General features: G+C 31.7%; 1 pseudogene; it reads left to right on the plus strand.

Moving 5' to 3' along the window:
* The first annotated feature begins 13,155 nt into the window (after window positions 1-13,155).
* LOC132805085 (receptor-like protein EIX1) lies at window positions 13,156-13,949 on the plus strand (annotated as a pseudogene).
* The last annotated feature ends 620 nt before the right edge of the window (window positions 13,950-14,569 follow it).

Raw genomic sequence — 14,569 nt, forward strand, 5'->3', positions numbered from 1 at the left:
GCCAAATAAATTTCAAAACAGCTGAACAAGATAAGTCTACCATACAAATTGTAGACATGATGAAGCTGCAGAGAATAGATCTAAGCCAGATTCAGATACAGAACTGTCTGTTGGAAATTTATGTTGACCTAGTATTTAGGAAGTTTGTTTATTGTTGAGTACATGTTCATTTCTATTGGGTAATGTCTAGTCTTTAACTAGTCTTTAGGAATATTGTTACTGCAGGATAGTGGTCCTATTTTTATGTAATAATTGCTTTTATTTTGGTTGAGTTTGTTAGATATAATGTCTATATAAGTACTACACTTTAAATAAAAGAGTATCTTTCAATGTTATATATTTTTCTGTCTTGTGTGATTTATTCTCTGCTTTAGTTATTATCAGTGGTATCAGAGCCTGGTTGAGGGAAAGAAGTGAGATAGAAAGAATTGCATCTTTTTTCTACTCTAATTTCTTTGTTGCAGCAGCAATTTATTCATGGCATCTGAGAACTTTGTGCAACCTGCAATACCTCGCTTTGATGGTCATTATGACCATTGGAGCATGTTAATGGAGAATTTCCTAAGGTCCAAAGAGTATTGGCAGGTTGTTAGTGAAGGGATTGCAGAACCAGTAGCTGGCATTGTGTGGACAGATGCACAGAAAGTAGAGTTGAAAGATCTCAAGGCAAAGAATTATTTATTCCAAGCTATTGATCGTTCAATCTTGGAGACAATTCTAAACAAAGACACCTCCAAATAGATTTGGGATTCCATGAAGAAGAAGTGTCAGGGGACAGCAAGGGCAAAGAGAGTGCAACTTTAAGCCCTCCGTGCTGAATTCGAGAACTTAAAAATGAAGTCAGGAGAGTCAGTTTCAGAGTATTTCTCAAGGACGATGGCAATCGCAAACAAGATGCAGATTCATGGAGAGAAGCTGGAGGATATCACTATAGTTGAAAAGATTCTTCGATCAATGACGGTAAAATTCAATTTTGTCATTTGTTCAATTGAGGAATCTAAAGATATTGATACATTGTCAATTGATGAATTGCAAAGTTCTTTGCTGGTGCATGAGCAAAAATTAAGTAAGCAGGATCAAGAGGAGCAAGTGTTACAGTCAGAAACAAAAGGTGTCTGGCATGATAAAGGTGGCTCAAAAGGAAAGAGCAAGCATCACAAATCAGGAGAAAATAAGGTAGCTGACTCTCAAGGAAATGGAAAGGGTCGTGATGGTTAAAATTCAGCTAGGCCTAAATCCAAGTATGTAGACAAATCAAAAATTGAATGTTTCCACTGCCACAGGTATGGACATTATCGTTCAGAATGTCGTACTACTTTAATCATAGATCGTGGTAAACGTAGTGAAAGGTCCAATTTTGCAGAAAAGGAAGAAGAGATTTCTCTTCTTATGGTGTCTCACATTCAAGAAGAAACTAATGAGAATTTATGGTATTTAGATACTGGTTGCAGCAACCATATATGTGGAGTTAAATTTGCATTTTCTGATTTGGATGAATCTTTTAGGAATACTGTAAAGTTTGGTGATAACTCTACAGTATCTGTTATGGGTAAAGGAAGAGTTTTTATCCAAACCAAGAGAAATTCTACACTTTCTATTCCAGATGTTCTATATGTTCCTGATTTGAAATCTAACTTGCTTAGTGTTGGGCAGCTTCAAGAAAAGGGATATGAGATCTCTATCAAGGATGGTGTTTGTCGAATTCAAGATGACAATTTGGGTTTAATTGCCCAAGTTAGAATGACCGCAAATCGAATGTTCCCATTGTATCTTCACAAGACAACACATTCTAATTTCTCTGCAAGTGTAAAAGATGAAGCATGGTTATGGCACTTACGATATGGGCACCTAAACTTTAGTGGGTTGAGGACTTTACAACAGAAGAAGATAGTTGATGGTCTTCCACAATTTGATTCACCTACAGAAGTTTGTGAAGATTGTGCTGTTAGCAAACAACACCGTGATAGTTTTCCAAAAGGACAATCTTGGAGAGCTAAGAAGCCGTTGGAACTAGTTCATTCTGATCTTTGTGGCCCTTTAAGACCAACATCAAATGGAGGTAAACGTTATTTCATAACATTCATTGATGATTTTAGTCGAAAATACTGGGTTATTTTTTACAGGAAAAATTTGAAGCATTTGCTACCTTTAAGCATTTCAAGGCATTTGATGAGAAAGATGCTAGAAGCCCATTAAAAGTCTTTCACACAGATCGTGGAGGAGAGTTTAATTCACAAGAATTTAATTATTTTTGTGAAGAGCATGGAATCAGAAGACAGCTTACTGCAGCATATACACTTCAACAAAATGGAGTATGCGAGAGGAAAAATCGTACAATTCTAAACATGGTATGAAGTCTTATGAGGAGAAGTGACCTTCCCAAGAGCTTCTGGCCTAAAGAAGTTAAATGGATCATTCATATTTTGAATAGAAGCCCCACTCTAGCAGTTCAAAATATGACCCCTGAGGAAGCTTGGAAAGGATGTAGACCAACGGTTAGTCACTTTTGAATCTTTGGATGCATAGTATATGCTCATATTCCTGACGAGAAAAGGAAAATAATGGATGCAAAGAGTGAAAAGTGTATTTTTCTTGGTGTTTGTGATCAGTCAAAAGCTTACAAGTTGTACAATCCTATTACCAAGCAAAATTATTATAAGTCGTGATGTGGTCTTTGATGAAGAAAAAATCTGGTCTTGGAATAATATTGACAATACGGTAAATTCCAGTAAATTTTGACAGTGAAGATGAAGGTGACAAAGGTCAATAAGCAACTTTGGAAGTTTCTGCAGAAATTCAAAACATTCCAGATATTCCTCAAAGAAATCAAGTGACAGCAGCCACTCAACTTGATGTAGCAGCTGGTTCTCGTCCTCAACGTCATAGAAAAAGGCCAGCTTGGATGACCAACTATGAGGTAACTGGAATTGTTGATTCTGAAGATATTCTTACTCATCTAGCTTTGTTTTCTGATTGTGATCCTACAAGGTTTGATGATACTGTAAAAGAAGTTAAGTGGCAAAAGGCAAGGGATGAAAAAATTGCATCTATTGAAAGGAATAATACCTGGGAATTGACAGATCTTCCAAAGGGGCAGAAAACAATCGGTGTTAAATGGGTTTATAAGACCAAGCTAAAGGAGAATGGTGAAGTTGACAAGTACAAGGCACGTCTAGTAGCTAAAGGCTATAAGCAGGAATATGGTGTGGATTAACAAGAGGTTTTTGCTTCTGTTGCAAGGCATGATACAATCAGATTGGTGATTGCATTGGCAGCACAAAATTCATGGCCTATCTATCAACTAGATGTGAAGTCAACATTCTTACATGGAGATTTGCAAGAACAGGTATTTATTGATCAACCTACTGGTTATGTGCAAATTGGTAGTGAGCATAAAGTTTACAAATTGAAAAAGGCTCTTTATGGACTAAAACAAGCACCTAGAGCTTGGTATAGTTGTATAGATGCTTATTTTATAAACAAAGGTTTTCAAAGGTGTCCATATGAACATACTCTTTATACTAAAATTGGAGTTGATGGGAAGATAATTATGGTATATTTATATGTGGATGATCTGATTTATACCGTAAATGATAGAGCCATGTTTGAAAAATTTAAGGAGTCTATGATGTTGGAATTTGATATGACTGATCTTGGTTTGATGCATTATTTTTTGGGCATTGAAGTAGTGCAATCTCCTGCTGGTATCTTTATTTCTCAAAAGAAATATGTCCAAGAAATTTTAGACAGGTTTGACATGAAGGATTGCAACTCTGTCACTACTCCAATGGAGAAAGGTTTGAAGCTTATAAAGGATTCAGGAGGCAAAATGGTTGATAGTACATTTTATAAGCAAATAGTTGGAAGTTTAATGTATTTGACAGCAGCAAGACCTGATATAATGCATTCAGTAAGTCTCATCAGCAGGTATATGGAAAATACAAAACAGATACATCTTTTGGCTGCAAAAAGAATTTTTCGGTACTTGCGAGGTATCATGGATTTTGGGCTTTTCTATAAGATGGGAGAAAAATCAGATTTATATGGCTTTACTAATAGTGATTATGCAGGAGATTTAGATGACCGAAAGAGCACATCTGGATATGTGTTTATGATGGGATCAGCTGCAGTTTCATGGTTATCAAAAAAGCAACCACTAGTGACATTATCAACAACTGAAGCTGAATTTGTAGCTGCATCATGTTGTGCTTGTCAAGTTCTTTGGCTAAGAAGACTTCTTGAAGAACTGAAGTTCAAGCAAGAAGGTCCTACACAAATCTATTGTGATAACAGTTCAACTATCAAGCTGTCTAAGAATCCTGTTCTACATGGAAGGTGCAAGCATATTGATGTGAGATATTATTTTCTGAGAGATCTTATAAAAGATGAGGTAATTGAGCTTGAATATTGCAGAAGTGAAGACCAGGTTGCAGATATTTTTACTAAACCTCTCAATTCAGTAACTTTTTTTAGGCTAAGGAAGCTGCTTGGGGTTTGTAATATGGAAAATGTAACTTAAGTTATTAAATTAAATGTTTAGAACATCAATTTAAGGGAGAGATTGTTGGAAATTTATGTTGACCTGGTATTTAGGAAGTTTGTTTATTGTTGAGTACATGTTCATTTCTGTTGGGTAATGTCTAGTCTTTAGGAATATTGTTACTACAGGATATTGGTCATATTTTTATGTAATAGTTGCTTTTATTTTGGTTGAGTTTGTTAGATGTAATGCCTATATAAGTACTGCACTTTAAATAAAAAAGTATCTTTCAATATTATATATTTTTCTGTCTTGTGTGATTTATTCTCTGCTTTAGTTATTATCATTGTTTTACGGACGAGCGATGGAAGAACGGTATATGGCATCTAAATATGTTCGTTAAGAATGGAAAGATAGACTGGGATAGTGTCATTGTTGCAGGTTCTCTTTATATATGGTCATTCACTGAGATTTATAAAAAAAAAAAAATCTTCTGCTCATTAGCCGTTTTAATCTTCTCTCCTCTTGGCATCTGTATTGGCATAGAAAGGTTGAAGTTTGACAATTTCAGGAACAAATAATGACCCACTAATGATTTATATATTGTCTGTTGGTGTATATACATATGCATATATTGCAGAAGCAAGACGAAGAAAGTTTCTTCAAGTACATCCTGAAGCATCCTCAAATGAAGAACCTGTAGTGTTCAGGAGCTTCATGATACCATGGTGGGCATGGCTGTTGAGGTCCTATCTCCCAGAGGCAGAGCTGCTTAATGGCTTACATTTCGAAACTCTCAACCTCTTTGACAATTAATTTTACACTATAATTAGTTTTAGCAATAGATTATATATGTATTCTATCTCTATAAATGAGTAGGTCGAGCTGCAATGGTGGGGTTTTTCATGGCGTATATCATAGATGCTTTGACAGGGCTCGATGTTGTTGGACAGAGTGGTAATTTCATATGCAAAGCAGGGCTGTTTGTTGTGACTGTCACTGGTATGATTGTGTTTAAGAAAAACCAAGATTTTTTTGTAACCTTAAAAAGCTAGCAGATGAAGCTACTTTGTATGATAAACAATGGCATGGCAGGATCAAGATTAAGGTGCTGGCCGCTCAAACCAAACAGGACGCAAAATTTATTAGATCTTCCATGTATTATGATGTGGTGAATTCCTCCATTAATTGTTGGAATATTTTGGATATACATATTATATGATAGACGGATTTTTATTTTTATTTTTATTTTTTATTTTGCAACGATATGATATAATAGATTTTTTTTTTTTTTTTTGGGTAAAAGTGATATGATGGTATAACCTAAAGGACATGACAAAAACTTATATTGGGCTGTTATTAGATTGGCCCATGGGGTTGATTAATGGAAGTCGAAAACCTCTCAGGTTGAGTGGATAAAAATGGTAATTGGGCTGAATGTTGCAACAACAATGGAATTTCTGTATGTCAATTCAAAATCCGTATACAGCCTCTGTTTTTCAAATAATAATAATAATAATTAAAATATGAAAGTTTTCCCCCACTTATTTATTTATTTTCTTAGACAGTTACCAACAAGCATCCATATTTGGGCGGCACAGCCCCCATTGTACACAAAACCTACATGTAATTTTGGCTATGCTACATCACATGAGTAACGACATTCATTATTATTTATATCTAAATGATATTAATCCTGTTAAAAATTGTATATAAAATTTTTTTAAACATAAATAAAAAAATGAATTACACTTTGCACCTTTATGCATTGCTTTTCATTTTCTCTCTTAAACTTTAAAAATTATTGCACTCTAAATTATTATTTTCTATCACTTTGCTATAAGTGGTAACACCATCCAAAATATAAATGAAATAGACCCCATGTGCAAGTCACATGCCTCATAATAAAAAGGTATTTTGGAAAAAAAAATTATGGACAAAAATGAATAAAATTGTAAAGTAATCGAAACTCATAATATCTATTACTATATTTTAGTCAAAACACACTATTTTTTATTTGTTTAGTAGCTCTTGTACAATCATACCCTTTATCTAAAGTCATATGACTTGCATATAGGTATATTCCATCCATATTTTTTATGCTGTTAACTTTAATTATGTGGAAGTGATTATAAAAAAAAAAAAAATGATAGTTTAAAATGCACTAAAAGAGTTTTTAAGCTGTTCTTAATCTTTATCGCATTATTGTTGAATACTTTTAGCCTAAGTAGCAATCATTATTTTTCCTGTCTTTTAAGTAGCATTATTGTTGAACTTTTGAATACTTAGTTTTTGTTGTTGTTGTTGTTGTTGTTTTTTTTTTTTTTTTTTTTTCTCATTTTATGTGTATATTTGATATTCCATTAGTTCGCCAATAAATGGTATTACACACAGTCAGTAACTTTGTTTTCAATTTAACTCCTAATATCCACCATGATTTTCTGATATATATATATATATATATGGATAATCTCTAAAAACTATTAATTACAAATGAATATTAGTTTGCAAAATTGGAAGAAATATTTTCCAGAAATTGAAGCTTCATTGTATGATAAGCAATGGCAAGGTTCCAGGCAGAATCAAGATGCAGGTAAAGTTGGCACCTCAGGGGAAACGAGTCTTTCAATTTAGTTTGACTTTTTTTGGGTCTAGTTCCTCTGCTGTTAAAATATGTTGATTGTACACAGCAATAGATGGAATTACATATATATATATATATATATATATATATATATATATATATAAATTGGGATCCAGTCCTAATTTTTATTGATATGCAGAAAACAAAACAGGACACGAAATTTAGTTGATTTTCCATTTATTATGATGTGGTGAGCTCCTCCATTAATTCTTGGAATATTTTGAATATACATATTATATGATAGACGGATATTTATTTATTTATTTATTTTTTATTTTGCAACTTTATGATAGAATTTTTTTTTTTTTTTTTTTTAGTAAAAGGGATATAATATATTGATTTGAAGGATAGGCCGAAAACTTATATTGGGCTATAATCAAATTGGTCCATTGGGTTGATACAAAAAAACAGAACCTCTCGGGCTGACTGGATTTCAATGGTAATTGGGCTGAATGTTACAACATTGAATGGGTTTTCTTTACGGGTTTTTCAAACTTGTCTGTTCTTAATCTTGGTTGAAATAACCTTCGTTGTGATATTCCTCCTGAACTTTGCGTTTGCGGTCTTAAATTACTTCGGATATTTGTCACTTCATGTAACAAGCTCACAGGAGAAGTACCAAGATGCTTTGGCAATTTCACTGCCATGGCCACCTTGGAAAATTCAAGTGACCCGATTGCGTGTATGTTAGCTCATGGTGATTGGCAATTCCTAGAGAATGCCCTGCTGATGTCAAAAGGAAGGCAGTTTGAATATAGCAAGCTACTTAAATTGGTTGTAAACTTGGACCTATGAGACAACAATTTTCTGGGTCGGACAAAATGTTATACGACAAGATAACATGATATGAATCTACATAATAATTTATGAATTTGGATAACCAATTCATATAGAGTTTATATCAGTTTCATCTAATAAGATCTAATAAATTAATATATTTTAAATAATAAAATACGATAACATCCAATAAACCCATTAGATCAATTAAAAAGTAATATTTTTATAATTATATAAGTTTTATAATATCAAAAATACTTAATTTATTTTTAAATATGTATTGATTTATTCTTTTTTAGTTTAATTTTTTTAAAAATCTAAAAAACAAACAAGTCTACTTATAAGATTTTTTCTTAAAAAAATATCATTTTATTATTTGAAAGCTAAATTAAATTTAAATTTTCAAATATATATATATATATATATATTCTTAATATACTAACGGATTAGATGATGGATTATATGACAATTTAACAAATAAATTTGAATTTATTTATTTCCATACAAAAATTTAATAGGTTATGTTTGAGTTAACTAAATTTTATGCAAACATGACACGATAAAAATACGATTCAACATTACACATTACCCGATCTATACTTTTCTTAGAAAGAAACCAAAGGAACTAACCAGCCTCTTTCGATTGCAATCATTGAACTTGTCAATGAATCATTTGGTTGGTCAGATTCCTTGAAAGATAGGTGATATGGAAATGTTCGAATCTCTGGATTTGTCAAGAAACCAACTCTCTGGTCAACTACTTCCAAGCATTGCCAATTTCTCATTTTTGAGTCGCTTGCAGGGGAGCCAGTAATAATATTAAGGGTGGAGGGGCTGGAAGTTAAATTACTGTTCATAAAAATGTAATATTTATAGTCAAACTACTTTAAAAAATAAATAAACATACACATTTATTTCATATACGTGTTTATTTTTTCAAAAAAAATAAATGCAATAAGCATAGATTAAATTACTTAAATTTATTTAATATAAATAAAAATGTTGGAAGAGAAAGGGACCATAAAACCTATATAGAAGGTCTAGTTCTTAGCAATCAAATGCAAAGAAGCAAAGTTTTTTATTCGTCAATTTGATGGTAATACACTCATTTTTGAATATTCTATAAAAATTATTTAGTTTAGGATAAGAGATTATAGCATACATGATTAGTCATTTATATTCAAATAACAAACCAATTTATATTATTTATACAACTAATTCATTATTTCAATTGTTTTAATGATAAAAGATAATTACAAATTCTATATAATAATATTTAATTGATAAATAACGTTAATAAAATATAGGGAGCCAAATTAGGTAAAGTACGAAATTAAATCTAAAATATAATAAAAATATATATGGCAAAAAAAATAGAATGCAAAGGGTCGGAGGGCCATGGCCACCTCAGGCCCAAGTGTGGCTCCGACTCACTTGAATTTGTCATACAATAACTTAACCGGACTCATTCCTGTCGGCACTTAGCTGCAAAGCTTGGACAAGTCCATCTTCATTGGCAATCAACTTTTTGGACCTTCACTTGTAAGAAACTGCTCTGAAAGCCATGCAATGCCGCTTGAAGTTGAAGAACAAGACAGAGAAGGTAATTCACTAGAACAGAGTGGCTTCCACTTGAGCTTGGGGCTGGGATTTGCGATCGGCTTTTGGACTGTGCTGGGTTCATTGCTCTTCAACATGCCCTGGAGCATTGTCTGTCATCGACTATTGGATATCGCTGTTCTTAAGCTTTATAGCATTATTGTAGAAAACTTCTAGCGAAGTAGCAATTGTTACTTTTCTTGTCTTTTAAGTAGCATCATTGTCGAACTTTTTTTTTTTTGGGTAAATCATTATTATTGAACTTTGTAGCATTATTCTTGAAGTTTGAAAACTTTGTTGTTGTGCTTTTTGTTTCCTCATTTTATATGTATATTTGATATTTCCATTATTTCACCAATAAATGATATTACACACTGTCAGTAACTTTGTTCTCCATTTAACTCCTAATATTCACCATGATTTTCTGACATATATATATATATATATATGGACAATCTCTACAAACTATTAATTACAAATGAATGTTAGTTTTCCAAATTAGAGAAAATATTTTCCAGAAATCGAAGCTTCATTGTATGATAAGCAATGGCGAGGTTCCTGGCAGGATCAAGATGCAGGTAAAGCTGGCACCTCAGGGGAAATGAGTCTTTCAATTTAGTTTGAATATTTTTGGTCTAGTTCCACCGCTGTTAGAATATGTTTTATTTATTATTTATTTATTTTTTTAAATAAAAAAAAAACCTAAAACACGCTGTTAGAATATGTTGAATGTACACAGCAGTAGATGGAATTACATGTACATATATATAAAATTGGGGTCCAGTCCAATTTTTATGGATATGCAGAAAACATTCTCATCTCTGCGTGGAAAATTATGCAGATGTGGCAAATGTTAAAAAAGTGATTCAATTAATAACATAAATTGAGAATATGTTTCTAACACATCATAATTGTGTATTATAATTTAACTATCAAATTTAGTTTCCCAAATATATATATATATATAAATCATTTGAAAAATAAAAATAAAATATGTGAGCTATGTAATAAAATATTACAATTAATGGTAAAGTAATAATATTACATTAATATATATATATATATATATATATATATATATATATATATAGATATAAACATATGTATACAACTTAAATTTATGTGGGTGTGCATTAATTGTACAAAATAAAATATTATATGCTAATAGTTTTAAAATAGAAAAAAAAAATTGGTGGGGTGGTTATATAATTTAGAAGATAAATTTTTTAGGTGCCGAAACTAGTTTATTTGATATATTGGATATTCTACCTTTTGTTATCCAATAAGTCAATCAATCAAAAGTATGACTTCAAATTGCAACATTGTAAAATTTATTATTTTGAAATTTGTAAGATATTAGGGATGTAGTGTAGATGATAATTTTAATTTATAACATTATTTACCTTTAAAAAATTTAAAGATATATTTGCCTTTTTGTTATGCCACATAGGATTGAAGAGCTATAACTGATATTTTGAAAATCTGAATTAGCTAGCTCTTAGACAAAGCCAATACCTCAGGCTGCCTTTGTTGAACAGCTGTCCGACTTTCGGTGTAGAAGCGCAGCTATACAGTCAGCTTCTCGCAGCTTTTTAATGACACGGTAGCTACTTTCTATGAATGAATTTTCAAAGAAAGCCTGTAAAGAAGACTCTTAATTAAGCTTACCAATATTTATACACACAAGCAAGATACCCTTAATTAATTAACCAAGCCTCCTTTAATATAGTCAATATTATATTCCCTCTAAAGCTTAACGGAGGATTCCAACAGCTTTGTTTTAATGTTTCTAATCATAGCCACAACCTCAAGCGCCAAAATCATCTGCAATGGAAATTTGAATGTTCTTTGGAAAGAAAATGAGAGGCAAGTTCTTTTGGCGTTGAAGAAAGATCTCAAGGATAATATGAATCGGCTTTCCACCTGGGGTGAATTAGGAGACTGCTGTAACGGGACTGGTATCGTGTGCGATAACATAACCGGTCATGTTTTTGAACTTGATCTTTTCAATACTTAAGTATTCAAACTAGAAATCCTCAAAATAACATAAAAGTTTTAGTTCTTATAAATAATTAAGTTCTAATAAGGTGCCCATATATGAGTAAATCTTTACTTATCAAAATGAAACAAGAATGGATTGTTTACAAAATTATCCACAATGCATATGTCTAAGCCAAGTAAATGATAAAAATATGGATAAATTTGGAATATTGGAAAATTCATTTAAAGTCTCCTCATTTTCTTCATTTTCCCCTCAATTTTGGATAGAAAACAAATGCGTTAAAATAAATGGATCAATTCCCTCCAATGATGTACTATTTTCTTGATGTACTTTTAACGATGTACTATTTTCTTGATTTGATGATGAAGATATTCAAGTGGAAAATGAATATGCAGAACAAAATCAAGCATCAAGTGCAAACAATCTTTTTGCAACTTTAAATCAAGCGTTTATGCAACAACTTCGAGAACAAATTGCAAATGAACTCTTTCAAGTGCTGAATCAGAAATTTTAGTATGGTTATTAGATGCTTAAAAGTGCTGAATCAGAAATTTTAGTATGGTTATTTGATGTTTAATTCATTACTATAAAATTGATAACTTCATATAGTTGTAACTTGTAAGAACATTAAAGTAAAATTGTGTAATTGATATATTTTCATTAATATATTTTATTTTATTTATAAAGTATTTAGGATAGGGAAAAATTATATGTAGTTCAAAAACTAAAATACAAATTATTTTAGAAGTATTTTTTTTATCTAATTATAAATTATTTAGCATAGAAAAATTATTTAGAAAATAAAATAAAAGCATTTTAAAAATATTAATCTTGATCTAATGATAAAATATTAGTATTGGAAGAAAAAAAATGAGAAGCATTATTATTATTATTATTATTATTATTATTGTTATTTATTTTTAATCATTTACTATGAAAATAGACATTTTGAATAGCAAAAAAAAATAAAAAATAATAATAAATAAATAAAAAAGATCTTAACACTTATGACTCATGTCTACACCTTAAAAGAAAAAAACAAACAACAATGTTTAATCATTTAAGACTTAATTTAGGCTTAGACACACTTATATCTATTAAAATATAAATGAAAAACAAACACACCCAGCTTAATCTTTTTAGACTTAAACACAATTATATTTTAATGTATTTAAGTTAATAGAATAAAGGATTAAGTAAAGTTGATCACAATAGTATATTGGTTCAATCCCCGCTTCTTTTTCTCCCGCTTCCAAAGAAAAATGATAATTAATTACTCGTTAACAAATTAACAAAACCAAACCTAATAAGATATAAATGAAAAAAAACAAACACACCATCATTTTCTACAAACCAAGCTTATTAGTGGAAATGACTGAAGCTTTCTAAACTTGGGTGTACTAGTACATATTTTAATCATTCACTCCCATCTAGAAAACAAAGAAAAGTTTGTCACGGCTCAACTAATGAGGAACACCATCATTGACCATAGCATTGCAGTGACTTGGAAAGCCGTCGTCTTTACTTAATAGAATCCCATTAGTTGTGCAATGAATCATCTAGCATCAACATAAATTCATTATACATCAACCTTAGTTACTTATACTACTTCGCTCACATATACAAATTCTATTTCTTTCCTTAGTAGACTTCATGGAGAATTCGACCATCCTTGTTTTTGTGCTTATTGCAATTGCTATCATTAGCGCTTCAAGTTTCTGCTATGGAAACATTGATATGCTTTGCAAAGACAGTGAAAAGCAAGCTCTATTGAGATTTAAGGAACATCTCAGTGATCCCATGAACTTCCTTTTCGATTGGATTGGCAATGGAGATTGTTGCAACTGGACCGATGTTTGCTTGTGATAATTCAATTGGTCATGTCCATTAACTCCATGTTAGTCCTTTATACTTGAATTGCGATTTTGAGAATGATGATCTTTTGAGATATGGGTTAGGTGGTAAGATTAATCCTTCTTTATTGGAATTGAAACATCTCAAACAATAGGACCTAAGTAGAAACAATTTTCAAGGGATTCAAATTCCTAGCTTCTTTGGTTCTCGTCAAAGATTAATATATCTTAACCTTTCATATTCTGGGTTTGGAGGAATGATGCCTTTCAACTCTCTGCTATCAATATTTTGAAAATGATTATGATTTGAAGGTTGAGAACCTTCAATGGATTCCTAGCCTATCTTAGCTACAGTACCTGGAGATGACAAGGATCGATCTTAGCAAAGCACTTGATTGGTTGCAAGTGATAAACAAGCTCCCTTCTTTGGAAGGGTTACACTTGTCTTGTTGTGAACTCCAGTAGTTTTGTCCTCTATCTGTCATAAACTCCACATCATCACTTGTCACCCTTGATCTTTCTAGGAACAACTTAGGCCCTTTGATGCCCATGTGGCCATTCAGTCTCACCAATCTAGAATCCCTTAATCTCTAATTAAGTTCTTTCAAAGGACCAATTCCATCTGGTCTTACCAATTTGATTCATCTCAAAATTCTTGACATGTGAGGAAATCCATTCAATTCTATCATCCCAATATGGATATGTGGTTTTAAAGGTCTTGAGTACCTTTATCTTTCTTGGACAAATTTGAAGGGTAATATTCCAAGTGCCGTTGGAAACTATCATCCATTAACATTCTTCGATTGCTAGATAATCAAATTGATAGGAAATTACCAAACTCATAGGGAAGCCTTTGCGAATTAAAGGAACATATCCTTTCCTATAACAATTTCAACAGAGCAGCATCAGAAATTTTTAGAAGATTTTCTAGCTGCACTATTGATGCTTTGGAGGTGTTAAATTTGGCCCACAACCACCTCTCAGGTCAACTTACAGAGTTTCTGGGAAAACTGTGGAGCTTACTATATTTTGATATTTTTCAGGATGAGTTAAATGAAAGCCTTCTTGAAAATTTTGGTCAACTTCTAAATCTCGAAGGTGTGGATATATCTCGTGATTTGTTAGAAGGTGTGGATATATCTCGTGATTTGTTAGAAGATGTGGTATCTTAAGTTCACTTTACTAATCTTACAAGACTAAATATACTTTATGCA

Source organism: Ziziphus jujuba, chromosome 8 (genome assembly GCF_031755915.1).
Source record: "Ziziphus jujuba cultivar Dongzao chromosome 8, ASM3175591v1".
In the NCBI taxonomy this organism is placed as follows: domain Eukaryota; kingdom Viridiplantae; phylum Streptophyta; class Magnoliopsida; order Rosales; family Rhamnaceae; genus Ziziphus; species Ziziphus jujuba.